This window comes from Canis lupus, chromosome 36, assembly GCF_003254725.2.
Source record: "Canis lupus dingo isolate Sandy chromosome 36, ASM325472v2, whole genome shotgun sequence".
Classification (NCBI taxonomy): domain Eukaryota; kingdom Metazoa; phylum Chordata; class Mammalia; order Carnivora; family Canidae; genus Canis; species Canis lupus.
The window spans coordinates 16829365-16856820 of record NC_064278.1 but is presented as its reverse complement, the minus strand read 5'-3'; the positions used below and the strand labels follow the sequence as shown (position 1 = coordinate 16856820).

At 46.2% G+C, this 27456-nt stretch overlaps 2 long non-coding RNA genes across 3 annotated transcripts in view; one reads left to right on the top strand and one right to left on the bottom strand.

Moving 5' to 3' along the window:
• Positions 1 to 303: 303 nt before the first annotated feature.
• Positions 304 to 10482, top strand: LOC125754455 (uncharacterized). The gene is made up of 2 exons (XR_007408721.1): positions 304 to 1538; positions 9730 to 10482. It is a non-coding gene; the product is annotated as an uncharacterized LOC125754455 (long non-coding RNA).
• Positions 10483 to 24582: 14100 nt separating this feature from the next.
• LOC118350466 (uncharacterized) overlaps positions 24583 to 27456 on the bottom strand; it is a 145649-nt gene continuing 142775 nt past the window's right edge. For both annotated transcript variants that reach the window (XR_007408524.1, XR_004804320.2), the window contains one exon: positions 24583 to 24967. This is a non-coding gene — a long non-coding RNA (uncharacterized LOC118350466). The remainder of the gene's footprint in view (positions 24968 to 27456) is intronic.

Genomic DNA, 27456 nt, shown 5'->3' with positions numbered 1-27456 from the left:
GAAGGCCCACTGACAGTTAAAAGCACAGATGCTGGGATTTCAAGTCTGAGAAAATTAACAGTATGGACATCTGCCATCTGTATGACCTTGCTCAAGTGTCACTTTATCACCCCCGATAATGACTGGTGATGTGTCTTGTCTTAACTGGAGAAAATAAATAAGCCTACTAGGGCTGAGAAGAGTTCTTTTCATTGTGCTGGGGAGGGGAGAAATCTGGAAACCCAGCCAAAGAATACAGGCCAAGCTTTGTTCGGAGACTCGTAACAAGAGAAAAAAAAGCGCTGCTGGGATAAAGAGATATTTGTGTTTCCAGCTTTCGAGAGCAGACAGGATGCACCACTCCACAGCACACAACAGGCCCTTTTGCGACACGAAGGCTTGACACAAACAAGTGTATCTATTTAGGTCTAATATTGCTTTTCCTGGTTTTAAGGTGAAGACCCCTACATGGATGTGATCCCGATATGGAAATACAAGCACGAGGGCCTAGAATGCCGAGCAAGTCATCCAGATCCTAGGCACCAACAATCAAGAGTTTGCCTGCCATTGAAAACAAGGAAGTGATGCGTGTGTTTCCTGCTACCACCTTCTCTGGCGTGTTGCCATTCACAGAGGGGGCAGGCTCGGAAGATGCGAACTGCTCTCTACAATCATACTCCCGAGTTTACCACCAACAGTGGCTCTGATAGGAAACAACTCAGAAGAGCGTATAAAGATCAGGAACGTACCATTTCGCAACAGGGAAGGCAAAGGGGGAGGGGGACATCATATGGCTGGTGCGTAACAGCAAATCTATAGTGATGGTCCTGGCCAGAGAGGGACAACCCGGAAGTTCTGAAAAGACTTTTTGATGAAGAGATCATTATTTGGAGGTACAGCTGGCGCTAAGGAACCAGCAACAGCAGAAAGCTGTTAGCACCCTGTATTCATCTGCTAGAGCTGCCCCAACTAGTTACCTCAGACTAGTGGCTCAACCAATGGCAATTTATTGTCTCACGGTTCTGGAGTCCAGAAGACTGAAATCAAGGTGTTGACAAGGCCATGTCCCTTTTGGAGGCTCTGGTGAAAACTGTTTGAGGTCCCTCTCCTAGATGCTGGCAGTTTCTTGGCTTGTGGCAGCAGAAGTCCAGTCTTCACATGGGATTCTCCCTGTGTGACTATGTCTGAATTTCGCCTATTTTATAAGGACACCAGCCATATTGGATTAGGGGCTCACCCTACTCCAGTATGACCCCATCTTAACTAATAATATCTGCAATTATATCCCACTATTCTAAACAAGGTTATGGTCTGAGGTACCTTCAACACAGGAATTTTGGGGCGGCTCTATTCAACCCATTGCACATTCTCAGGCCTGGAGAGGCAAAGGGAGGAAAAGGAGTCGGACGGCCTGGCTGGGAGCTGAAGCCCACAGTGGCTGTTGTCCTGGAGGGGCTCTGCCAAAGAGGCAGGACCTGCAGAAACAAATACTCTGGCCTCTCTCCCCGTCTACACTCCAGGCACCAAACCCAACCAGAAGACAAGGACCAGGGAGCCAGGTGAGGAGAATGGGTGTGGGTAGGGCAATAGAGGCACGGCGAAAGGAGCACCCATCTACGTGACAGAAGCAAGGGATCCAAATGGGTTAGGGAGAGAAGTTTTACATATGATCTTTCCAAACCATATCTTGGGAATCAGAGTATTTCGAAAATCCTGGGCAGCCCGGGTGGCTCAGCGGTTTAGCACCGCCTTCAGCCCAGGGCGTGATCCTGGAGACCTGGGATCGAGTCCCACATCCGGCTCCTCACATGGGCCCTGCTTCTCCCTCTGCCTGTGTCTCTGCCTCTCTCTCTGTGTGTGTCTCTCATGAATAAATAAATAAAATCTTAAAAAAAAAGGGGAGGGGGGGCTCTAAAGCTATTTGCTGCCTTTAAAAAAAAAAAAAAGAAAGAAAAAGAAAATCCAGACAGAAAAATCAATGTATGTGATTTCTCCCAAGAAAGCTCTCTGTTGGAAAGTTCTTCTCTTTAACTGAGAGGTCAGGTCAGAGTTGAAGGTCCACAGCTCCAAATGACTCCGTGAGAGCTCCTGAGAAAATAGCACTCTCGGGTATATGCACAGAAGGCCTCTTCCCTCAAAGGCTCCTCAGGCATATCCTCTGTCCTCCTAAAACCTGAGTCACCCCCAAATGTCTCCTCATTTCATAACCGGTTCACTCCCATGCCTCATCTCCATTCTCCCTGCATGATTCAACATCTCCTGGCTTCTTCCCCTGGGCCCCATACTCCAGCCTCAGTCTCCCACAATCCACGCTTTGCAGCACAGGCTGCAGAGTAAAATTCTGACTCCCCAGCATGAAGGTTGGGGCTCTACACTTGGTCCCTGTCTGCACCTCAGGCCCCATCTCCCTCTCATCGACCTCCCACTCTCCCCTCTGGTTCTCCAATAAAACAAACCCACTATCAGGAAAAACTATGAACATTTTTGAAATGAGCCAAAAAAAGATTACTGGGTGTCCTGTTCAATGCATCCTACCAAATCACCTTCATCTTTTCCTTGTTTTATTTCTCTTTTTAAAAATTTTATTTATTTATCCATGAGAGACACACAGAGAGAGGCAGAGACACAGGCAGAGGGAGATGCAGTCTCCCTGTAGGGAGCTCAATGTGAGACTCGATCCCAGGACTCCAAAATCACACCCTGAGCCAAAGGTAGATGCTCAACCACTGAGCCCCCCCGGGCGCCCCTGAGCTATTTTATTGCTATAATTGGTAGACTACATTTTATTTCCATAAGCTGTGGACTATTTTATATTTTTGTTTCTATATTTTTATTCACTGGAAGTCAGGTAACTGATTCTTGGCCACAGAAAGGCAAACTGTGTCCCCGGAGATGCAGTTTTTGTCCTGTGAATATTGACCAGTTTTGTATCTATTTGTAAATTATTTAAATGATTTTTTTAAAGATTTTATTTATTCATGAGAGACACAGAGAGAGAGGCAGAGACACAGACAGAGGGAGAAGCAGGCTCCATGCAGGAAGCCCGATGTGGGACTCGATCTCCAGGATCAGGCCCTGGGCTGAAGGCGGCGCTAAACCGCTGAGCCACCAGGGCTGCCCTTTAAATGATTTTCTGGTCACTTACATAGGAATGCTCTTTGAGTTCTCCTTTGAACCACTTGTAACATCTTTCCTGGTTTCCTTATTAATTAATGAGTTAAATAAAACCATTGACAGACATTCGACTTATAATTCTATGAGTATCATGCTTTTATTCTTTTAAAATATTTACCTTTCAATAACTCCTATGGTTCTCTGATTGGACCATGCACTTTCCTGCTTCTCTTTGTACCAGCTTCTGGTGCTGTCCAGAAGATTCTTCTCCACCTCTGTCTGCCTGGTGAACGAACTTTTTTTGTTTTAATATTTTATTTATTTATTTATTCATGAGAGACAGAGAGAGAGAGAGGCAGAGGGCAAAGCAGGCTCCATGCAGGGAGCCCAACGTGGGACTCGATCTCGGGTCTCCAAGATTACACCCTGGGCCGAAGGCGGCGCTAAACCACTGAGCCACCTGGGCTGCCCATGGTGAACAAACTCCTGATCATCCTTCAATCTCAGCAAGGGGTTGCCTCTCCTGTGAAGTCTTCCCTAATTCCCTAATGAGTGCTTCTGAGTTCACGAGCACACTCTACATGCTTGTATTTCCATGCTATTTATATAAGTCCGTTTCTGCTACCCCAGTGGACTTGGAACTCCTATAAAGAGGGTCCATATTCTGCTCATCTTTCCCTAGCACAGAGTAGCACGTAACAACGTCACTAAATATTTACCCAGTACCTTTACCTGGGTTTCCTTTTAATCCTCACAATGGCCTAATGGGGCAGGGACTATTTGTGTCCCCCTTTGACAGATAAAGAAACTCGAGAAGATAGAGTGACTTGCCCAGGGTGGCACAGCGCTGGGAAGATCTGGCTTAGTGGCTGGGTCTTCAGACTGAATGTCCTTAACTGCAATGTTACACTGTTTGTTGATTCGGCAAATCCATGGTCTTCATCCCCTGTTTAAGTTATACTTACACGGAACAACGGTGACTTAGAAAAAGGGTAGACTTTTGGGTTTTGTTCTTTATCAAAGGATGACACATCTTACCAGCTTGGGACAATGAAAAGCAAAATGACTTCCAATATCTTAATTTCTTCCTCCTGAGAGGTTAGCCAAAACATAACCACCAGAGATAATTGGCTATCCGAACAATTTCCTGGTTAGTACCACATAGCATAGCTTAAGTGAAAACTGGAGTAGGGTGCCCAGCTGGCTCAGTCGGTGGAGCGTGTGACTTGACCTTGGGGTTGTGAGTTCGAGCCCCCATGTTAGGTGTAGAGGTTACTTAAAAAGAAAAAAAACCTCCTGTAGTGTCTTCCTCACACAATAAGCAGTTGGCAATTATAGGTACCCAGCAGGTAGGTGTCTGTCTACAGGTGTGTTGCACAAGGGCGTTTCCAGTGCAGGGGCCAGCTGCCCTGCGGAGCAGCCAAAGGCGCCCCGGGCCCTATTTTACCAGGCCCCTCTTGTGGCCAGCGTGCTCCTGCCAAAGGCAGCTCTACTATCAGGAGTGAACCTCAGGTTTAGAGTTCACAGAAGCCTCTGGAGCATTTAAAAAATGCACCCGATTGCTCAATGTTGCTAAGCAGGTGACGAGTGAGACCGCCGCTTCACCACCTGGACAGGTGCCCGGCGTCCCCCTTCACGGTGGCTCGGTGGCTCGGTGCAATCTCACAGGGCAGAGTTGCCCTAATAAGGGAGGTGAGGGGCAAGGCTGCGCTGGGCTCTGGGAGTAGGGTCTCCTGCTGCTCCGCCCAGGGCCCTGGGTGCCGGCGCCGCTGTCCCGGGAGGCTTGGGCCCGGGCAGGTGTAACCGCGACCTACTCGGGACGGTGCGGAGGGCGGGCAAGCTGGGGGGGCACCGACGCCTTTCCCCGCAGTGCCAGGAAAGCTTCCAGTTCCAAAACAAATGTCTTTATCCCTTCCAACGGCTCCGCAGGGCAGGGCATCCTGCCTCGGGGTGGGGCGGCAGCGCGCGGTGGGAACAGTGGCCGGCGGCCAAGGGGACCGTCACATTGCACGCGGGCCCCTGCCACCCGAGTCGTCCTGGGCCCCGCGGCCCGGCCAGCCTGGGGGCGCCGACTCACGCTTCCCTGCTGGGCACCCAGGCCCCTTCCTAGAGGGAAGCCCGCGGGGGGCAAGTGCCCGCACACTCCCTCCCTGCGGCCCGGGGACCCTGGGTGGCCATGCCGCCCCTTCCTGGGGCTCCCCGAGGCTGGACACACTTCAGAGAGAAAAGGAAGTGCCAGTTGCAGTTTCCAAGTGACCCGGACAGACGCCCCACAGAGCCCGCCTTCCCCTCCCACCTGCAGGCTTCACCCCCGGGGTCCTTTCTCCACAGCCTAGACCTCCCCACTGTGCAACTGCAAACTCTCCTGGGGAGGTTCGCTCCCCTCAACCAGGTTCTTCCTGATTCTTCCCCAACCAGCCAGGCCCGGCCCGCACTTTCTCTTTCCTGTGCTTTGCTCACCAGCCCACAACTCCCCACACAAGCCGGTGCTCTCAGGGGGAGGCTCTCCTGCCCGACCGCCCCCCAGCAGCCCTGAGGCCTCCCTCCCTTCGCAGCCTTCACAGCTTCACCACTAACCCTCACTGTCCCTAAACCGCATTGAGGCTTCTTTGAATTCACGCGGATCTCTCCGACCTGCTTAGAAGCTTGATCCAAAAAAGGGCTCTTTCTTAATTCACCTCTTCTCAGGGACCAGTATTGTCCCTGGCACACAATAGGTGCTCAATAAATTAAAAAAAAAAAAAAAAAAAAGGATGAGTGGACAAATGTCCAAAGCCATCCCCTTTACTGGAGAATCTCTTTTCTTAGGAGGAAGTAATCCAGTTCTGGGCCTCCCAGGGGCCGAAGGACATTTATCTGTGGAAAACCATTTGCAAAAAAAAAAAAAAAAAAAAAAAAAAAAAAAAAATTTAAAAGAAAACCATTTGCTGGGGACAAATTCTGCTCTTCCCCAATCCCTAGAGAAAGCTCAAAGCAAAGAAAGCGATGCGCAAACTAACCGCTTCCAGATAAACGTACTCCCAGATGCTAACAGTTTTACTGTGTGTTAAGAGCAAAGCCAAACCACACACAGAAGCGAAACTTCCTGAACGTCCCACGCCAAGCATTTAGTTTATTGCTCTGTTGGAATTTTGATGACAATGGGCATCTGAGTAAAGATGCGCCGTGTGAGAACTGAGAGACTCTGACGCTCTGTAAAAGTCTTTGGTCTCTTCACTTTTGGATGCGCAGTACCTTATGAGAAGGTAGCATGGTGTGATATCCTGGGCTGGGCCATTCCTAGGACACTGTGACCCTTTGGCATCAGAACTGCTACTCTCTTCAGAGTCTTCTGCTTTAAAAGGGATTGTTATTATCCTTGTGAAGACTGCTGTTGCTGAAAATCACCTCTTCTAAAAATAAAATAGGCTGAAATCTGAAGCAAGTATTGCAATTTTCCCAGACATAGAATTTATCATTTCAATATTCTTATAGACAGATCAAGGGTCAACTGAGCATCATAAAGTAATATTTATACAGGAGCATTACATTTACAAAGCATATATATATATATATATATATATATATATATATATATACTCTCATTGATAAGAATTGCTCTAGCTCATCAGTTCCACACTTGGCTTTTGCCAAGTGTGGGGCAAATATTTAAATATTTAAATATTTAAAAATATTTAAACACTTTTCTCCTACCCCCAATACTGCTAAGCATTTCCTCCCCCTCCATGGCCTGCCCCAGGTGGAAAGGAAACCAAATATCCGTTCATTTCTAATACCTCCAATTCCACTACCAGGAAAAGGAAGTCAGAGCTCGGCCTCGGCCGAGGCCTCGCAGAAAGAAGTAGAGTGCCTCCTCCCCATACCCTGCTGCCTCCCTCCTTCTCCAGAGATTTCTCTCCCACCCCCTATCATCCAGCAACAGCCTCCCTGAACTGCTTACAGCTCCCCAATGCACCACACCCTGTCACCTCCAACACCCCTCACCACCTCACTCTGTACCTCCCTCCTGTTCAGCTTTTGGGTCTCAATTAGATATCACCTCCTCCCAGAAGCCTTTTCCTAACTCCCAAGGCTGAGTTAGGACTTTTTCAAACTGCCCCTAGCTCGCCCTGTCCTACTAACCCAACAGTAATCACACGGCCTTATGATTATCAGTTACATGTCCTTCCCACCCTCTAGAACAGCACTGTCCAATAATAATATAATGTGAGTTCTATCTGTGATTTTTAGTTTTCTAGCTGACTCATTCTAAAAAGAAAGAAGTAAAATTACTTTTAATAATGAATTTTATTTAACCTAATATATCCAAAATATTATGATTTCAACATGCAATCTATATAAAACGATTGTTAATGACATATCTCACATGCTTTTTTTTTTTTTTTTCCTATGAGGTCTTTGAAGTCTGGTGTGTATTTTACACTTCCAGCATATCTCCACTGGGAACTTTCAAGTGCCCAGTAGCCACGTGAGGCTGGTGGCTGCCATAACGGACGGCGGAGTGTAGATCAAACACCCTGCTCAACCTCTCACACTAACACGTCTTGCTCTGTGCTTGACACAAAGATGACAACGTGAATGTCTTAGATCGGGCCACTGTAACAAAAATACCATAAACTGAGTGGCTTAGGGAACATTTATTTCTCCCAGTTCTGAAGGCTGGGAAGACCAAAATACCAGCACACTCAGTGTCTGCTGATGATGACCTGTCTCCTAGTTCACAGATGGCCATTGTCTTGATGAGTCCTCACAGGGGGTGAGGCATGGGGCAACGCAGCTCTCCGGATCTCTTTCATTCGGGCACTAATCCCTATTCATGAGGGCTCTACCCTTAAGACCTAATCTCCTCCCAAAGGCCCCAGTTCCAAGGATCCTCACATTGGAAGTTGGGACTTAATGCATGAATTTTGAGGGGACACAAACTTTCCTTCTACAGGAGTGAACAATGTGTATGAATGACTTCATCCCCCCAAGGGAGGGAGGCTGAGTTGTATAAGCGCCTCCCTGTGGCCCAGAGCAATGGGTATCTGCACATGTGAGTTCAGCCCAAGTTCTGCTCCAGTGAAACTCTCTAGATAAAAGAGGGGTGGCCAGATACGGGCAATCGCATTCATATTTCAAGCATTACTCAAAATGACAGAAATACCAGTTTAACAAAGCAAGCTAATCAGCCCCTTGGAATTTAGGATAATGTAACTTAACCTTCATATAAGATGGAAACAAAGTGTCTCCAGAAGAATTCCTTTAATGGGATTCGGCCTGAAACATTCTCTACCACAGGACCAGGCGGCAGGAAGTGAGCCTGAGGCTGAGGAGGAAAGACAAGTGTGGCATTATGAGCTGTACCCACTCTTTGTTTCAAGATTCCTAGAGTTTTTATCCTAAAATGTGGCACTCTTAAAACTGCTTTTTAGAAACAACAAAGCAGTGCTGCCAGAAAAATGAATGACATCAGCCCTAACCCCAGAGCGGCAGCCTTCAGGAGGACCTCGGGGGCCCACAAAATGACACTGCAGAGCGCAGAGGAGGTGCGGTCTGTTTTTCCTGTGTCCAGACAGATAGTTCTAGATTCCCAAATATGCAGATCCCAAGGGCTTCTGACAGAACAGTCCCTAAGCCAGCATTTTGTGGGTTTTGGAGGGCATTAGAAACATCTAGGGAGCTGGTTACAAATCCCCATTGCTGGGCCCCTCCCTTCAGAGAGTTTAATTCCGTTATTCTGAGGTGGGCCCCGGGAATATGCATTCTCCTCAAGGACTTGACGTGATTCTGATAAGGAGTTCCACACTTTGGGAAGAACAACTCCAACTAATGTTAGAACCGTCAGTTACCAATTCACTTTTCTCTACACCTCGCCTTTCTAAGTGTCCCCAGAGTGATGCCGTCTGGGCCACAAGCACCGCTGTACAGCGGCTCCTGTGCTGCTACGTAATAGCTCCCAGCTGGGAGGGTGAGTGGGAGCTGAGGCCTAGGTGCCAGGCCTGGGGTCGTGCCCCCCCAGAGTAATGGACACTCTTCCTTCGGACGGAGGCACCTCCAGCTTGCAAGCCTTAGGCCCAAGTGGGGGGCCGTGTCAGCCCAGAAGGGGAGCTTCTTTTTTTTTTTCTCATTCATACAAAGACACTATATTAGACTAGCAGCAGCCCCGAACCTGTCGTCCGATGCCCGGGACACCGCATCTTCCCCAGACCCCAACACTAGCATCCCCGAGCAACCATTGTTCTTGAAGGCTGAAACCAGAAATGGGTTTGACGGCTCATCATCTTCCTTACGCACCGTCCTCCAGGGCCTTCCCGAGCACCTGCGATGTTCTAGCAGTGGCCAACCTGGCGGCAGCTCAGCTCCTCCCTGAGCAAGCCCAGCCGGCTTCCCCGTGTGCATGAGGAGTGCACTGTTGCCTCACCACGTCTCCTTTCTGGAAAGCCACAGCCTTACCGATGTTATGTGCACAGGGCAGATTTCTCCTGGGCTCGGTAATTATTTACCAGGAACGAAGGCTCTTACCAGGAACGGTAATAGCTCTTGAATGAGCCTCCAGGTTACTGGGCTAAGCAAGCAGACTGCTGGGTGGGACGGATGTCCAAGTGGCTGGCTATATTTTCACAAATGTTCTTTTCCCTGTCCTCTGCTTCCCAGCTTTCTCAATTTTTTAAGCCGGATGAACACTTCATGACAGACTGCTTATGTGTCAGAGCAGACAAAGAACGGGTCGACAGATCTGCTGTGAATCTCAGATGCATCCTTGGTGAAGGGAAAGAGGGCTCCCCTGAGCTACTCAGGGTGAGGAGATGCTATCTGTTCTGGGCTGGAAACCCTCACTCTGCTACAACCTGGCTGATCGCTACTGGGCCAAGAGACAAAGCATAGATGAGAATTTGCAACTGCAAGAGAACAGAAGTCTGAAAGGGATAGAACAGTCTAGCAAAAAGACAGCTGGAATCTGAACTTACCTCCCTTTGTTCATGGAACAGCTATGAGATGCCTCTTCCCATCCTGTCACTAGCCCTGACTGTCCTAAGTCCAGTCAATGGTGTCAAAGAGTTCACTCACAGATTAGCAAATAATTATAATAAAACCGTGGCAGGAGCAAGAAGGGGGAAAGCGCCAAAGCCTGTGGGTGCTTCCAAGGAAGAAGGCCCCAGAGGATGACGATAGTCCTTGGGGTGGAGCGTGGGGAAGAGCAGAACAGCATGTAAAATGGTACAAAAGCCAAGGAGCATGCTCTGTGAGATGAATCTCAAGCAAACCTCAAGTGCAGCATGAAGGAAGGGGAGCAGCCAGAGACGAGGTAGGCGGCGCAGGCTGAGGCCAGCCGTAACCTTTGCATGATGCCAGAGTTTGTTTTTCCTTTTTTTTTTAAGCAAGGGAATAATTAAAATTAAATCTGTATTTTTGTTTGCTTTCTTACTTGTTTAAGTGAAAATTTTGAAAAGCGATTTGTATGCATGGTAACAAAATTCAGACGCACCCCAAGTGCAGTACAGACGGACAAGACTCCTTGCTGCTTACTACCACCAAACTCTAAGTCTTGTCTTTCCAGAAGCAACCTCTATTTCTAGTTTTACATATATTCTACATAGAATATATGTATAGAATATATGTATATAGGTATATACAAGCATATATATCATGTCCATAGCATATTGTTGTACAGGTGTGTAGTGCCCAAAGCCACTCAGCCCAGGGGACAAGTCCATTGCATACTCACTTCCCAGTTGCTCCATGGCATGGGGCTGCATCAGCTGCCCCAGAGCAAGGACCTTGTCCTAATTTGTTCAAAGGCACTGCATGGGCTGAGGCTACTTATACACATGGCACACACGCATGCACACACATGGCCACATTCTCACAGCCTTTTGTTTACAAAGAAGGGAATATTTTCTACATTGTTTAGCCCCTTCATTGTACAAAGTATCATAGAGATCATTCCACATGGACAAAAGAAGATCAACCTCATTTTCCTTCATGGCTGTTGAGCATTCTTCAGCACCAAGAATCCTTAAGGTAGTAAATATAGGACAACTTACTTCAAACCAGCTGAAATAAGTCATCTAGCTTGCCATCCATAGGCTCCTTCCTCCAGCCACAAATCCTGGGGTTAGCACCTTCTGCAGTGTCCACCTTCAGGTCTCCTAGAAGCTCCAGGCTTTCCTCTCATGGCTGCAGCTCTTCTGAGCCTCACATTCATTCTGATTGGACAAGATTTTATTTTATAGGAAATGGTTCTGTGGCTATAGAAATATGATGGACTGACTGGTTCCCACCAATTGGTTCACCCCTGGAGGTGGGAGTGGGAGTCAATACCAACCAACCATTTGGAAGGGGCAAAAAGGAATGGATTCTAGAGGAGTAACCAGCAAGTGGCCCTTACAAATTCCATCATCCAAATATCATTCGGTTTGATAGCTCCTGCCACTGAATGGTCCTTTAGCTTGTGCCCAGTATCTTGTCATTATCAACAATGCCATAAGTGACATCCTCACTTATAAATCTTTGCGCGTACAAAGATGTCCATAGGACAAATTACTGGAAGTGGAATTTCAAGTCAAAGAGCGCCCGTTTTTATGACTCTGACAGATGTGACCATATTGCCCTTCAAAGGGGTGGCACCCATTCATACCACAGCATCTCTGAGATAACTCACACGCAGTCTTTTCCATGTGTTGTCAACTTTCTTAGACCTGTACTTTCAAAATCCAGTTTGACAACTGTGTGGTTGATGAATAGGAGGCGAAATAAGAGTGGAGGTAAGAAAAGTAGTCATGTAATTACAGTAATAAAAGGGAGAGATGGTAAGGACCTGAACTACTCTGGCTGCCACGTATTTGAGAAAGTAGAGGCTGGATCACGGGCACATTCCAATGTGGCCATAGAAAATATAGCTGTTTTGCTAAAAATTTTGCAGTGATTTTGTCATTGTGACAAAAAGAAAAACAAAAGATTCTGTTGTTAAGAGTTTTCTGGTTGGAAATAAAAAATAAACATGCTAAGTATCAAAGGCCTGAACACAGACCCTACACAGAGAATTTGAGTTAAACACACCTAGATTCCCAAAAACAAACCTAGCAATGAAATAGTGTGTTATCAGAGCACACAATAAATGACATTCTAAAAATGCATCTTATAAACTCTAAACAGTCTACATTGTTAAAAAAAAAAATATATATATATATATGGCAATCATGGTCTTACTAAAGCAGAATAAAGCACTGAATTCTAAGGTCTGCTGTTCAGCTCTTTAAAAAATCTTTTCTCTCAGATCCTTCCCCTTGGATGCTACAGACCAGAGACCGCTCAGCTCTGACCTCAAGATGCCTTGTACACTGCAGGCATCATGGCAAATGCTAGTCGTAGTAGTTTAAGATCAATCTAATAGCTTTCCCTGGTTTCAAAATTATATTCTTGATTATGCATAAAAGCTGCTTGTGAATATAAGGTACCATGTATGATGCACTTTGCTACCGAGGTGCGCTAAATCCTCTGCAACGCTCCCAGTTCTTGGAATGGCTGAAACTATTTTCCTACTACATGCAGTGACAAGGGAAAAGAAGTATTTCTTCTTCCCAATCCCCTGCCATCGGAACTACCCATCCAATCCTGCTTTTCTCATTATTTGCCCCCAACCATTCTGAGATTCTTCTATCCTATAAAATTCTTTTTTTAAAAAAATATTTTATCCATCTATTCATGAGAGACACAGAGAGAGAGGCAGAGACGCAGGCAGAGGGAGAGGTAGGCTCCCTGCGGGGAGCCTGTTGGGGGACTTGGTCACAGGACCCTGGGATCACACCCTGAGCTGAAGCCAGATGCTCAACCACTGAGCCACCCACGTGCCCCTCCTATAAAATTCTTAAAGGAGAAAACAAAAAGGAGAACATTTTTGAAATAGTTGCAAAGTGGAGTGGGGGAGCAGCAATGCATTTTTTAGGTGGTTTAATACGCCCGTGGGACAGAGGGCAGATAAACAAGGTGGGGCAGGGTGGGTGTTGGTCTTGGGGAGAATAGTCCAGATCACATGATGTGTGTCTATCTGGTGGAGGAGGGGCCAGGAGGTTTGCAGACTCGGACATCAGAACTGGAAAGGTATGTACCAGGCCCTCTGAAGCCACGCGGGCAGTGACAGCACGTCTAGGAGCAAGGCCGCACGCTTGGGCCCAGCCCAGCACAGCACAGGCTCTGGGCCCCCGGCTCCCTGCCCGGCCCCACCGCCCAGCACAGGGTCTGCGCAGAGGCGCTGCACTCCCCGTGGACATCACACTTATTTCTCCAACCAGTGAAAACCTCCTGAGCTTCTGCCAGCGTCACCCTCACTTCAGTTTCCCTTATTTCCCAGTACATACGTATGATGGGGGCTTCCTTGCCCCGATACCAAAGAGCCCCGCGTCCAGAGAATTCCCTGAGCCATCAAACCCAGACTGGCCAGACTCTTCTCAAGTATAGCCTTGAGCCCTGGCTCTGGGCCTGCACACTGAGTGCTCAGGGGCCAGTCATCCCTGTCAGGAAGGAGGATCTGGAGGCAGGGAAAAGTTTTCCCTCAAAGACTCTACTACAGCCAGGTCGAAAAGCCAGCTCTGGAATGCTGAGTGCTTGGCTCAACCCCAACTCCTGCCCAATTTCCTGTTTCTGTCCTGTCATCCCTCTGGGCCAGGAGACCTGCCTCCTTCGTGGCTCCTCCCTTGACCATCGCCCACTGGAGGCCCTGGCTGGTCCTTAGATCCTGCTGTTCATGATCATCCCACCCACCCCCCAGCAAGTGCGCCAGCCCTTCTGCACCAACATGGTCTTCGATGGCTCCTGGGCAAGAAGCATGGTGCCCGCACATGGCAAACACTTGGGCCATTGCATAAGGTCTGTTTTAGCCTCCCTTAAAACAGCCCAATTCCAGAAAGAATCCAGTGCTTCTCGTAGCTGATCGCAAGTAGCTGGGAGTCCAGAGGATGACAAAGTCATCAATTTACTTCCAATCAGTCGCCGTGTAGATCTTAACAGAGTTCAAACTCTAAATCTGACTCAGTTCCTGTTTCCTTGGTTTCCCTGCCCCCTTCCTTCCACCCTCTGCATTATACCCCCACCACGAGGCCTCTGGAGCCTGCCCCTCATCGTCACAGAACTGCAGGAATTCATCTTTCCAAGTACAACCCTCATTAAACAAGCAAACCTCACTCTTGCTAGTAGCACACAACCCTTCACAGCATAATTGTGATGCACTATTGTGCTTTAAAAAGCCCCTTCCACCAGGGCTGAGGGGGAGTGGAATGAAGTAAGTGGAGAGACAGTTCTGTCACAAACAAGCAAATTTCTTCCTTTCAAAATGACTTAAGGAGCTGAAAGGCTCAGAGGAGTTCATGCCCCCAGCCCCACAAAGGACCAAGTGCACCCAGGAGGTGGTATCCATAAGGCCAGCCCCTCTGAAGGGCCTGGAGTCACACAGTTGGCCCTAGGCCAGCGCGGGGGGGAACGGCCTGCACTCTGCTCCTCCCTTGGCACTGGACTAGGAGGCAATTCGCAGGCAGCCACTTGGGCTCCATCAGGCCCGCTGGGTACCTTGCCTAACCCATATGTTTTCCCTTTCCTTACAAAGCTGTTTCCTCGGCGGGTTCGATGAGGAAACCCCTGAGTAAACAGAGTGTGTGCTGTTGGCCGCAAGGTTCCTCTGAGGTGTACCCCAGGGACACAGGCCTGGGCTAAGCCCACTTCCAGTCCTCTTGCCAGTCCTCCTGCCAGTCCTCTGGCCTGTCACAATTGTTGTTTCCATGAAGGGGCTTCTTTCAACTGCATTCACTTCAGCCTCTGAAGGAAGAGCTTCCATCTCCAGACGGCAAGGCAGAGGAAATCTCTGAGGCAGATGTCTGCTAAAGACACTAAAGATCTCCGCCTGCTTCCCCTGCCAGGGGGCCCTCCCCAGCAATAGAACAATGGCTCCCATTGGGCTGGGGAACTCCACAGGCTTCCAGGTTGGCTCATTTTCAGCATCTGTGTGGTTCAGGGGCCTCGTCTTTGAGGGGGGTGGGGTGAGCAAAAAGCAGCTGACATGTGAGGCCCTAGAGGCATAGATACAGCTAGTAGCCCCATTTCTTAGGTGGGGAACCTACAGCTTAGAGGTCAACAGCTAAGAATTGACGGGACTAGAAGTCCAGCCCACAGCAGTCTAATCTGAAATCCCATATCTTGACCATTGCTCTTTCTCCACACTGGGATGCTTGAGTACATGAGGCCAGGGCCATAAACCAGGCTTATCATCTGTATAGGAAGGCCCCCTCAATGTACCGCTAAGCTCAAGAACCAGCTTGAGAAATAAGTGGGCTGCACCTCAGCTAAGAAACCAAGGAAAGTGGGGTCTGGCAGTAGCCAAAGACCTTGTTCTTTACCAGGATCATTGTTGCTGGTTTTGGTCCAGAAACCCAAGAAATAGTAGATGATATCCACCCCTTACTGATATAATCTTGAGCAATTATTCTAATTGCTGCCTACCTCAATCTTCTCATCTGTAAAATGGAAATATTAGGAGCCTGTACCTCATAGGGTGGCTGTGAGGATTGAGTTAATATGTGTAAAGCACCCAGAGGAGTGCCTGGCACATGGGAAGCATCCTACATTGCTGGTGCTATCTAGCTGTTACCATCACCACCATCCCCATCCTCATCATCACATGACATCATCTTGGTCTGAAACTTCTCCCCACTTCTCTCCAGACAGAGTCCAGCATTCTTGTCCCTAGCTTCCATAGCCTGTAATGACACTTTCATTATAGTCCTTATCACTTTGTATCAATGCCTCTAACCTGAGCAGCAATTGTGACTTTTCACCTGTGTTATTTAAGAGACTTATACAGTGTTGGCACATAATAGATATGCAATAAATGTGTGTTGAATGAATGAAAAATAGTGCTTAATCCTAAAACTAAACTTTCAGATAAATCGCAAAGGGAATCTACTTTCATAAAACTTTTTAAAAAGATTTTATATATTTATTTGAGAGAGAGAGAGAGAGAGAGAGAGAGCGCACCTGTGCATGAGTGAGGGGAGGAGTAGAGGGAGAGAGAGAATCTCAAGCAGACTCCTTGCTGAGCATGGAGCCTGAGGCAGGGCTAGATCTTACTACCCTGAGATCATGACCTGAGCCAAACTCAAGAGTCAGACTGACTGAGCCACCCAAGTGCTCTTATAAGATTTTTTTTAATAAGTTGTTTTTTTTAATTTATTTATTCATGAAAGACACAGAGAGAGAGAGAGAGGGAGAGAGGCAGAGACACAGTCAGAGGGAGAAGCAGGCTCCATGCAGGGAGCCTGACGTGGGACTCCATCTGGGGACTCCAGGTCATGCCCTGGGTCAAAGGCAGGCACTAAGCCACTGAGCCACCCAGGGATCCCCTCTTATAAGATTTTTAAATATGGCTCCCCAGATCATGTCTTAGAGATCAGCACATAATAATAGATGATAAGAAAATTCAAAGGCCTTTAAATCGTGATGTGTTAGACACATGCAAGAAATTTGCATTGTGACAATCATTGTATCAAATAACAGCAACAAACTCCATCTGAGGCATCTGAGTGTCCCTGATGCCTTAGAGGCCCCCTCCCCCTTCAGCATTTGAAGATGCCTAAACAGGCAATCCCTGGAAGTGTCCCCATGAGTCTTGCCCTAAATGAAAAGTTTTCCAAGGAAATCACCATGGTTTGGAAGGTTTTACAATGAATTTTCAAGACAGGCTCCAAATACTAGACTCATGAAATACCGATCGAGTGCCTCTTAAGCGCCAAACACTGGACCTACAAATATGAACGAAGACATGGCATCTAGGAGAGGAAACGGACGTATGAACAGATAACTCATATATGGTGAGAGGTACACAGAGGCACGCCCCATGTTCAGAAAGCGCAGAAGACAGGCCTGATGTAAGGGTTTGAGGAATTAAAATTTTTTAAATTTAAATTCAATTTAATTAACGACTAATAATAACTGTATCATCAGTTTCAGAGGTAGAATTTGGTGATTCACCAGTTGCACGTGATGTGCAACACCGAGTGCTCATGACATCACGTGCCCTCCTTAATGGCCATCACCCCATGACCTCATCCCCCACCCACCTTCCCCTCCAGCAACCCTCAATTTGTTTCCTGTAGCTACGAGTCTCTGACGGCCTGCCTCCCTCTCTGTTGTCATATTTTCCTTTCCCTTCCCTTCTCCTGTGTTCATCTGTTTTGTTTCTTAAATTTCACATGAGTGAAATAAGCCAGTCAAGAGAAAGACAAATACCATACGATTTCACTCACATGGGGTTTGAGGGTCAGATGGCGCCGGGGACTGACCCAGGACGCCGGATGCGTCTTCAGGCCCTTGCCAGGGCAGCGGTGGCTCAGCAATGCCAAGGACCACGCCGAAGGCGGCACCTTCTTAGAACGTGCAACTACCTCCTGTAGCCCGTATTTAAGGGTGGGGGAGAAGGAGGAAGCCTCCCCCTGGGCAGAGCTGGGGGGGGAGCTGCAGGCCTGCCCCCCTCTTCCCTCAATCCAAGCAGGTGCTGTCCCCCACTGCCTCCCCACGGAGGCTGCAAGTTCTGCCAAAAGGCCACCACCTCACCTTGAAAATGCTTGCCACCGCCGTGGTCGGTGCCCCGGGGAGCCCAGGCCTGGGCACCCACTGCTCATTGCGGGTGTGCGGCTGCTTTCGACGGGCGGCTACTGTCTGTACTTGGAGAATTACTTTGAAGTAAATGGGGTGCCGTGAGACGTGAAGCCGAGGGACAGCCTCCCATTCACCCTGTGCAGCTAGTCCTCCGGACCAGGGGGACGCATGGGACTACAAAGGGAGCCCCGAGGTTTGGGACTCAGGGTCACCCTCCTTCCAAGGAAAGAGGCTTAGGCCCCTGGTGCAGTATGCGCAGGGCCTCCCTTCCTCACCCTCTAGCTGCCATCCCTATGCAGGTGGAACTGCTTCTCTGGTTCTCAGCTAATTACCCTCAAGTAACCTTTTCCTTTGCTTGTTGGAGGCCCAAGAGTCTGACATAGGCCGCTCCCTGGGGCCTCCAGGCACCTGGCAGTGTGGGGCCAGGGAAGGAACTTAAGGAAGAGGCTGGGCAGGGACCTGAGAGGGGAAGGAGGAGGAGATGGGAGTGAGAGGGGAGGTGGGGGGAGAGGAGAGCTGAGGGGGGAGAGGAGGGAAGGAGGGAATTTAAGAAATAAAACAGATTGCAATAACAATTTTGATGTTTGGTAGGGAACATCTTCCCCCAAATTCTAATTTTTAGAAATGTTTTCTAAATTTCTTGGTTATTCTCTTCCATTCTTCTTATAACTTTAAATCATTGCTATTACAATCCAGAACCCAAAACATTCCAATCCATCTTTAAGTAAATGCTAAATTTAGCATTGACTTTTGTAAACTGAAAAGTGCCCCCAAAGAAATTCTGCATCATCAAGGCGCTGGTCACATGGGGGGAAGGCAGAGGAAGGAAGCCGTGGCTGATAAAATATAGCCCTGTGGAAGAGGCACCAGATTTGTAAAATGGAAAATTTGTAAAAGTGAGATGTTCTAAAAAAATAAGAGAGAGAGAATTGTTCTACACTTTGGCACATTTGGCCGGCTCAGGCATTGAGTGATTTTTACAAATCATGGAATTTAAAAATAATAACAACACATTATTACATGTTTATGGCAAACAGGTGCAAAAACACAGAAAAGCATAAATAGATCATCAAAATCACAAGCAAGAGTAACCACACACACAAGAATAACCACAGTTAATATTCGGTGTCCACATCCTCATCCTTTAGAGCTGCAGCTACCTAAAGCCTAAGGTTTTTGTAGAAAAGTCATGTAATATTGTTACTATAGTCACTCATCCCGCAAATATTTATTGATGACCTACTAATGATAATTCGGTAGGGATGAAGCAATGAGCAAATCAGACGAGTTCCCTGTCCTCACGGAGCTGGTGCTCCTCGTGGGGAAACAGACAATAAACAAATAAACATGAAAATATGCCATATGCCAACAGCAACAAATGCAATAGAGAAAAATAGGGTAGGATAGGGAACAGGAAATATGGGGTGGCAGTGGGTGGGGGAGGAGTGGTTAATATTTTTATATGGAACAGCCAGGATGATCTGGCCCACAAGGTGATTAGTTTTAACTAGAGACTCAAGGAAGTGAAGCAGCAGCTGTGAGGTTATCTTGGGGCAGTGTTTCAGGCAGAGGAAAGAGCAAGTATAGAGTCCTGGGGTTGCAAACGTCAGAAGATTCAGGAGTCCAGGGCAGCAGGAGTGGAGTGAGTGAGGAGCAGAGTGGAGAAGATGGGTCGGAATGGGGGGAACAGCTAGGGTGGAGTCAGCTTATGGAAGGCACGTAAGCCACTGTGTATCCTGTTTTGTTCGACTTACTGTTAGATTAGGAACATTTTCCTACTTCATTACGTTTTCTTCAAAAACATAATTTTGTAATGACAGCATAAAATTCCACCAACCTAGACCAACCATAAGGTATTCAAACAATATCTTTTGTGGTTTTTAATTTTTTTTTCTCTGCTATCAATAACATGATGTTTAATACATAAATCTTTAGGAGATCTCTGGTTACGTCCATTTAGTAAATTCCTAGACATGTAATTGTTTGGTCAAAGAATATAAATATATAAAAGGTTTTTGATACCCATTGCCCAATTTACCCAGAAAGGATCTGATGAATTATATAACACTGTATGTGGTCTGATGAATTGTAATTCTGTTATGTGTAACAATTTCCATTTCACCCCGAGTATGACAACTTTAAAAACTTTTGGCAATTTGATAAATGAAGACCTATACTACATTGTTATTTTATTTATCATTTACTTGATCACTACTAAAGTTGGAGTTTTTCATATGCTAACTGGCTATTGAAAATTGTCTATTCAGGCCCCTTATCCATTTTTTTAATGGAGTTTTTTTCTTACTGATTTTAAGAGCTTTTTATATGTAAATGCTCTTTACTTATTTACTGGTGTTTTTTTTTCTCAGTTGTTAATTATCTTTGAAGTTTGCTTTTTTGGTTACTTAAATTTTTAAATTCTTAGGTAGTCAAATATATCACTATTTCTCTTATGACTTCATCTTTTGCTTTCTCATTGCAAGATGAGATCTTTTTTTTTTTAAGTAGGCTCCACACGCAGCTTGGAGCCCAATGTAGGACTTAACTCACAAACCTGAGATCAAGACCTGGGCTGAGATCAAGAGACAGACAACTGACTGAGCCACCCAGGCACTCCAAGATCAGATGAAGATTTACTTATATTTTGTTTATTTCAAAAATATTTTTTAAATCAGTCTTATTGTTTATGGGGATAAATATACAGCTTTTTTCTACTTAGCCAACCAATTATCATCCTATGACTATTAATTGAGCAGTGTCACCTTTTCCTAATATAAAACATACATTTATAATGCACAAAATTCATATAAATGCTGTGTACACAGTTATCAGGATTTTCTTTCTATCTTATCAAGATTTTCTTATCTTTCCATTAATTTTCAAGTCTATTCTTGAAACAATGTCAGATTGATCTATATACTGTAGCATTTTTTTAAGAAGATTTTATATATTTATTCATGAGAGAGAGAGAGAGAGAGAGAGAGGTAGAGACAGAAGCAGAGGGAGACGCAGGCTCCTTGCAGGGAGCCCAATGTGGGACTCGATTCCAGGACTCCAGGATCACACCCTGAGCCCAAGGCAGAAGCTCAACCACTGAGCCACCCAGCCGTCCCTATGCTGAAGCATTTTAATAATTCTGATGTTTGGTAAGGAAAATCTTCCCCTCAATTCTAATTTTTCTAAATTTTCTTGGTTATTCTCCTCCATTTATTCTTCTTACAACTTTGAATATTTGTTATTAAAATCCATAAACAATCTCATAGTAATTTTTATTAGGATGACTTAGCACTGACAAATTAATTGGCAGAGAGAGTACATCTTCACAACTGAATCTTTTATAATGTGGTATGTCTCTAAATTTAGTCTCTCTTATGCACCTCAAAATATGTACTACTTTCCACACATAAATTCTGTACATTTCTTTTAAGATGCTTATTCCATGGGCAACCTGGGTGGCTCAGCAGTTGGGCACCTGCCTTCGGCCCAGGTTGTGATCCTGGAGTCCCGGGATCAAGTCCCACGCCAGGCTCCCTGCATGGAGCCTGCTTCTCCCTCTGCCTGTGTCTCTGCCTCTCTCTCTCTCTGTGTCTCTCATGAATAAATAAATAAATCTTTAAAAATAGGGCAGCCTGGTGGCTCAGCGGTTTACCACTGCCTTCAGCCCAGGGCATGATCCTGGAGACCCGGGATTGAGTCTCACGTCGGGCTCCCTGCATGGGGCCTGCTTCTCCCTCTGCCTGTGTCTCTGCCTCTCTCTCTCTCTGTGTGTCTCTCATGAATAAATAAATGTTTTAAATAAATAAATAAATAAATAAATAAATAAATAAATAAATAAATAAGATGCTTATTCCAAGGTATTTTATTTTGTATTGCTACTGTGAATTATTTCGGGGAGGGATCCTTTTTTTTAAGAGTGCAACTGAAAAAGCTGTACAGAAATATATGATGTACCTCATCACAGGTGAACAGCCTTATTCCTCTGCTGATGGATTAGAGCATGTAGCACTGGTGGATAACTTCCTAGCCATGGTCCCACACTTGGGACATGGGGAGATCACGTGCAAAGTGTGTATTAGTTAAACTAAAAGGCTCGGTTGCTATATCCCAAAGACCTAAGAATAGAGTGGAGTAGAGAGCCAAGAAGCTTCTTTCCCTCTCATGTAAGAGTCACAGATGAGCACACCAGGCTGGTGGACAACTCTCATCTATGAGGACAGTCATGGACGCTTGCTCCTTCCAGGTTATTGTCTGTCGCACCCCCTAAGGCATCATCGTTGTCTATTTGGCTAGAGCTAGACTGCCTCACATCAAGGTTGCCAATGGTGCAAAGGGAGAGAGAGTGTTGGAGGGGCACCCACAGTCCTCAGGTCTAGGCCTGGGAATGACACATGATGCTCAGAGTCCCTCAGAAAGACCTTGATGACACTGTCACACCTACTGTCCAAGGTACAGTCTAGCTGTGTACCCAGGAAGAAGGGGAGGACAGCTGCCAATACTGACCCCTCAAGTAGAAAATGTGGTAAGAGATTACTGATTATTTAAAAGGGCTATGTCCGATCACACAATTACCCAAGTCTGGTGCACCATTTCTCCCCTTCACATCACTATTTCTCTTACAGTTGTGATGCAGAGGCCTACTTGATTGGCTACTTTGTCTCTTAGAAGTACACAGAAGAGGGGCACCGGAGTGGCCCAGTCGGTTAAGTGGCTGCCTTCGGCTTGGGTCATACTCTCAAGGTCCTGGGATTGAGTCCCACCCCCACCTGGGGCTCCCTGCTCAGCGGGGAGTATGCTTATCCCTCTCTTTCTGCCCTTCTCCCCACTTCACTCGTACTTGCTTTCTTGCAAGCTCTCTCTCTCTCTCAGATGAGTAAAATCTTCAAAAAAGAAAAAGAAGTACATGGAGGATTCATGATGACCAACCAAACTTATGAGAACATGCCACTGTTCTTTGCATTTGAAGACAACGCTAATTTTCATGCTGTCCTCACAGAATTGCAGGCTGTGGCTTTTAGTATCACTATTGACAGGGTTGTTCAAAATAGGTCCTATTTGTGTCTGTCTGCCATTGTGTCTCACATCTGTGCCACATTATGTGGCAGGGTTAGCAAGCTGTTTGCCAATACCTAGTCTCTCTTTCTAGGGAATAGGATGATAATTAACTTGGTATGGCTGTCAGAATAGACTGCACGTTGTCCAACTTCCTTTGCAGCTAGGTATGGTCCCATGACTAGGTTTTGGCTAATGGGATGTGAGCAGAAGGGATATGTGCAACTCTCAAGTTGTGCCCTTAAATAGAAGGAGCATCACCTTTCCTTTCTCCTTTCACATTCCTTCTGCCTGGAATGTGGATATAATGGGGGATCTGAGCACGCCATGAGGAGTAGAGCAGCAGAGCAAGAGCTTGGGTCTCTGACAATTCTACAAGCCGAGCACATACTGGCTTGGATTTTTACATGCAAGAGAAATAAACCTCGATTTTGTATAAGCTGGGTCTCTGTGACAGCAGTGGAGACCGTATCTTAATTAATACAGAGTTTCAGGATCCATTTCTGGTCGCCCTCCAACTCAGCAGAAGGCAGCTTTCTGGGCACCTGGCCTTGGCTGTCCCATGCACAGCTGGGCCGCAAGAGCCGCTGTGTGCAGCTTTGGGGAATTCATTCTTTCCTTCCCTTCCAACATCCACTCCCTCATCCCCTAAATGTGGATGCACCTGCCTGGTGCCAGGCATGGGGCCAGGTTTGGGGAACATAACAGTGAATAAGGCAGGGTCTCCATCCCTTAAGTTGTTTGGAGAAGAGTGGTCACATTTAGAAGCACATAAGCATGAGTTGGTGGAGAAATTCAGAGGGTGAAGAAATTCTGCTGAAAGTAGTTGATATCAGGCTAGAGACCAATAGCCATGTCTCTCAAGAGTCTGCACACTATGCCAGTTCCACAAGAGGGGAAAGTGGTTCTGGAAGAGAAATCCTAAGCTAATACAATTCTTTGCAACCTCCTCAATCGCCTTTGATATGAGGTTCTGCAAAGTTCAGAAGCCTGTCTACAGGGATAGAGACTTGACGTTCACACTTTCAAAGATGGTGAAACAAGAATGATTTTAACTGACTCCCCCCGAGCGCTCCCCCCGCAGCCCCTGCAATCTGCAGCCCCCATACCTCTGATTGCCAGTATTGCTCTTTCACAGAAACAGCCGGGCGGGGGGTCCAGCCTGCACTGGCGCAGGGTTGTCCGCCACAACCTCACATCTGACCTTGCTCCAGTCAAACTCGGGGGTCTGGCTGGCTGTGTCCTAAACACGGCTGTGCTTTCCAGCTTGTGTGCTTCTGTTCAGACTCTTCCTTGCTCCCAGAAAGCCCTTCCCCTCAGGCTGCCTGAAAGAATCTCAAATATTATAAGGATTTTCCTGATACCCTAAGTGGACACACATACCAACACACGTGGCCCTGCCTTGTCCCCTGACCAGATTACAAGCTTCTCAGATGAGGGGCTGAGCTGCTGTGTCTTACTGATGCTGGCGGGTTCTTAGCATAGAGCTTTGCATATGGGAGGTGCTTAATAAATATTTGTTGGATTTGATTTGGCTGATTTTCTTCTCTTAAGGCATGGTGACTGAGGAAAGGGCACAGCCGGGGAAGCTAGGGCTCAGAGATGATGTGCTCACCCCAGCAGTGTAGCAATGACTTTTTCACGGGTGAAATTGGAATAATGATGACACTTCCTACTTCACAGGGCTTGAGGGAAGAAAATTGTAAATGCTAGCTCTTCACACAACCTATAATTCACTGATTAGCTGTGTGAACTTGATCTTGTCTCTTAATTTCTCTGGGATTCACATCGGGGAATTAAAAAAAAGGAAAAATGTTGGGTAACAGGATAGTTGTTTATTCATTTGAAAAAAGACTATAATTTATGGCCATCATAACAGCCAAGGCCAAGCATATTTAAGATCTAGATGTGAAAAGGAAAACTTGAAAACTTTTGGAAGAAAACAGAAAATGTCATATGACCTCATTACACTAGGCTACTAAACTAAAGAGTTGCAGGTAGTGGCAGAGCCAGCCTGACAGCAGCTCCACGCACTTCAGCATGAGGTTTCCCAGGCTTTCTGGTTGTCACCATTCTGGCCGGCTCCAGGGGGAGAGAGTGGACATCTAGAAACAAAGACTTTCTCAGAAGCAAGTGAAGCAGGTGCTACACGTAAATCTTCTAGAAGCGCTCCACAGTACGACCAGCCACAACTCTGTTACTGGAAAAGAAGAGAGAGGCGGATGTTATGGACAACTGTCAGTCTCTGTCATATTAAATATAAAGGAGAAGACTGATACATTGAATTATATTGACTTAAAAATTCTATTCAACAAAGACAATGGAAAGGTTAAAAAAAAAAGACAAATATTAGACAAGAAAAAAAAAATGTGAGCGACATGTATGATTGACAAAAATTAGTATCCAGAATCTAAGGAACCCTTTCTTTTTTATTTTTTAAAATATTTTATTTATTTATCCATGATAGACACAGAGAGAGAGAGAGATGGAGGGAGGCAGAGACACAGGAGGAGGGAAAAGCAGGCACCATGCAGGGAGCCTAACACAGGACTCGATCCCAGGACTCCAGGATCACACTCTGGGCGCTTAAACCACTGAGCCACCCAGGCTGCCCTAAGGAACTCTTTCAAATCAATAAGAAAGGGAGTAGCAACTTAATAAATTGACAAAAGATGTAAACAATAAGTGCTAAGAAGAAGAAACCCAAACATATTTAAAAAAAAAATAAGCCTCATGGATAGTCAAGGAAAGGCAAATTAAAACCATAAATGGATATTGTTTCACATCTATCTGCTTGGCATGAAATTTTTAATTTGACAGTATAAAATAAAGAGCAAAGGGAACTTAATCGTTGGTAGTATTATAAATTAATGCAACTGTTTTAGAGAATTAAATAATGAATGAAGTTGAAGTGCACACACCATATGAGCACATACCCATTCTATTTTTCGATTTACACCCTGGAAAAACTTTTGCACCTGGGCACAAGGAGAGTTTTACAAGAACTCTCATAACAACGTTGTGTAATAGCCAGAAAAAAAAAATATATATGTAAGCAACCTGAATGTTCATCAACTGGAGAATGGATAAATAAATTGTGACGTGTTAAGATGATGGAATGCTATTTAGTGACTAAAATAAATGAACTCGACCTATACAATGAATGCAGATAGATCCCACAATTACAACTCTGAAAACAAAAGGTTTTGTAGGTTGCAGAAGAAGCTTACAGGATGCCATCATAAATAAAGTTTGAAAATATGCCAAACACTCCACATATTGTTTAAGGACACATAAATTTGTAGCGGAAATATAAAAGAATGCATGGAAGGATAATCATGAAATTCAGAACACTAGTTTTTTAAGGGCGGTGGGACAGGGGAGGGGATATGTACTCAGGATGAGGGCACAGGGAATGTCAATTGAATTGATAATATTTTATTTCTTCAACTGGGTGGTAGACACATAAGTCCACTTAATTGTTTTTATCCTTTTTATACATCTAAAAATATTTCTTTTTTTTTTTTTGAAAATATTTCATGATAAATTTTAGTCATGTTTTAAGAGAAGGGGCTTGGGGTGGTCAAGATCCAAGATAGTCCCAGTGACCCTGGCCTCCTGGTACTCATGCCCTTGCGTATCTCCCTCCCTTCAGTCACGCCATATGACTTCTGATGCCAGGTCGTAGGAGGCACGATGGTTTCTGCCTTGTTCTCTTGCATCACTTGTTCTAAGGGAAGACATCGTTGGTGGACTCTAGCTCACAGAAACTAAAGACAACTGTATTAGAAGGAGACAAAAATAATTCACAGGATGGAAAGAAGAGCTGAACAGCCCAGCTTTGGGCCATCCTGGAGATCTTGGTAAGAAGTATCCACGGGCATTGTCTCTTTGCACAACTCAACATTGTGAGTTCTTCCCCAGGGGGGAAGTTTCTTCTTCCCCAGGGGATCTCCCCAAAGCTTCAAATCTCTAGCTTAAGGAGTCCAGTGGCCTAATCAGAGCCTTATGCCCGACCTTGGAGGTGGGGGTGGGGGTGGAAGGGGTTGGGAAGGGGGACAGTCCTGTGACTGGCAGCCCTATCAGGATGCAATGATTGGAGATAAGTCAGTTTCTGGGATCCCTGGGTGGCTCAGTGGTTTAGCTCCTGCCTTTCACGCCCAGGGCGTGATCCTGGAGACCTGGGATCGAGTCCCATGTAAGGCTCCCTGCATGGAGCCTGCTCCTCCCTCTGTCTGTGTCTCTGCCTCTCTCTCTGCCTCTCTCTCTCTCTCTCTGTGTGCCTCGTGAATAAATAAAATCTTAAAGAAAAAAAAAGAAAAGAAAAGAAAAGAAAAGAAAGAAAGAAAGAAAGAAAAGAAAAGAAAAGAAAAGAAAAAGTCAGTTTCCCAGAGAAAGCGATGTTGGGCTGGCCAAAAGAAGAGGCGTCCATTTACCCCCTGGCTTTACATGCTTGTCAGAAGGTTTAAATAAGATCAGGCTTTTTAAATCTCTGTAAAGGTATAGTCTTATTTTCTCTTTCTTGAATTTCGAGGTTAGCAAGGGCCTCTCCTCCGGACACCCCTAGTGCTCAGAGGCCTGGCGGGAGCTGCAGCAGCCTTGGGGGCACCAGGCCCCGCAGGCCCAGGGCTCTGAGCTCCGGAGGTGCAGCTGTCATCAGGAGGGGAAACCTGCAATTGCTTCCAGGAG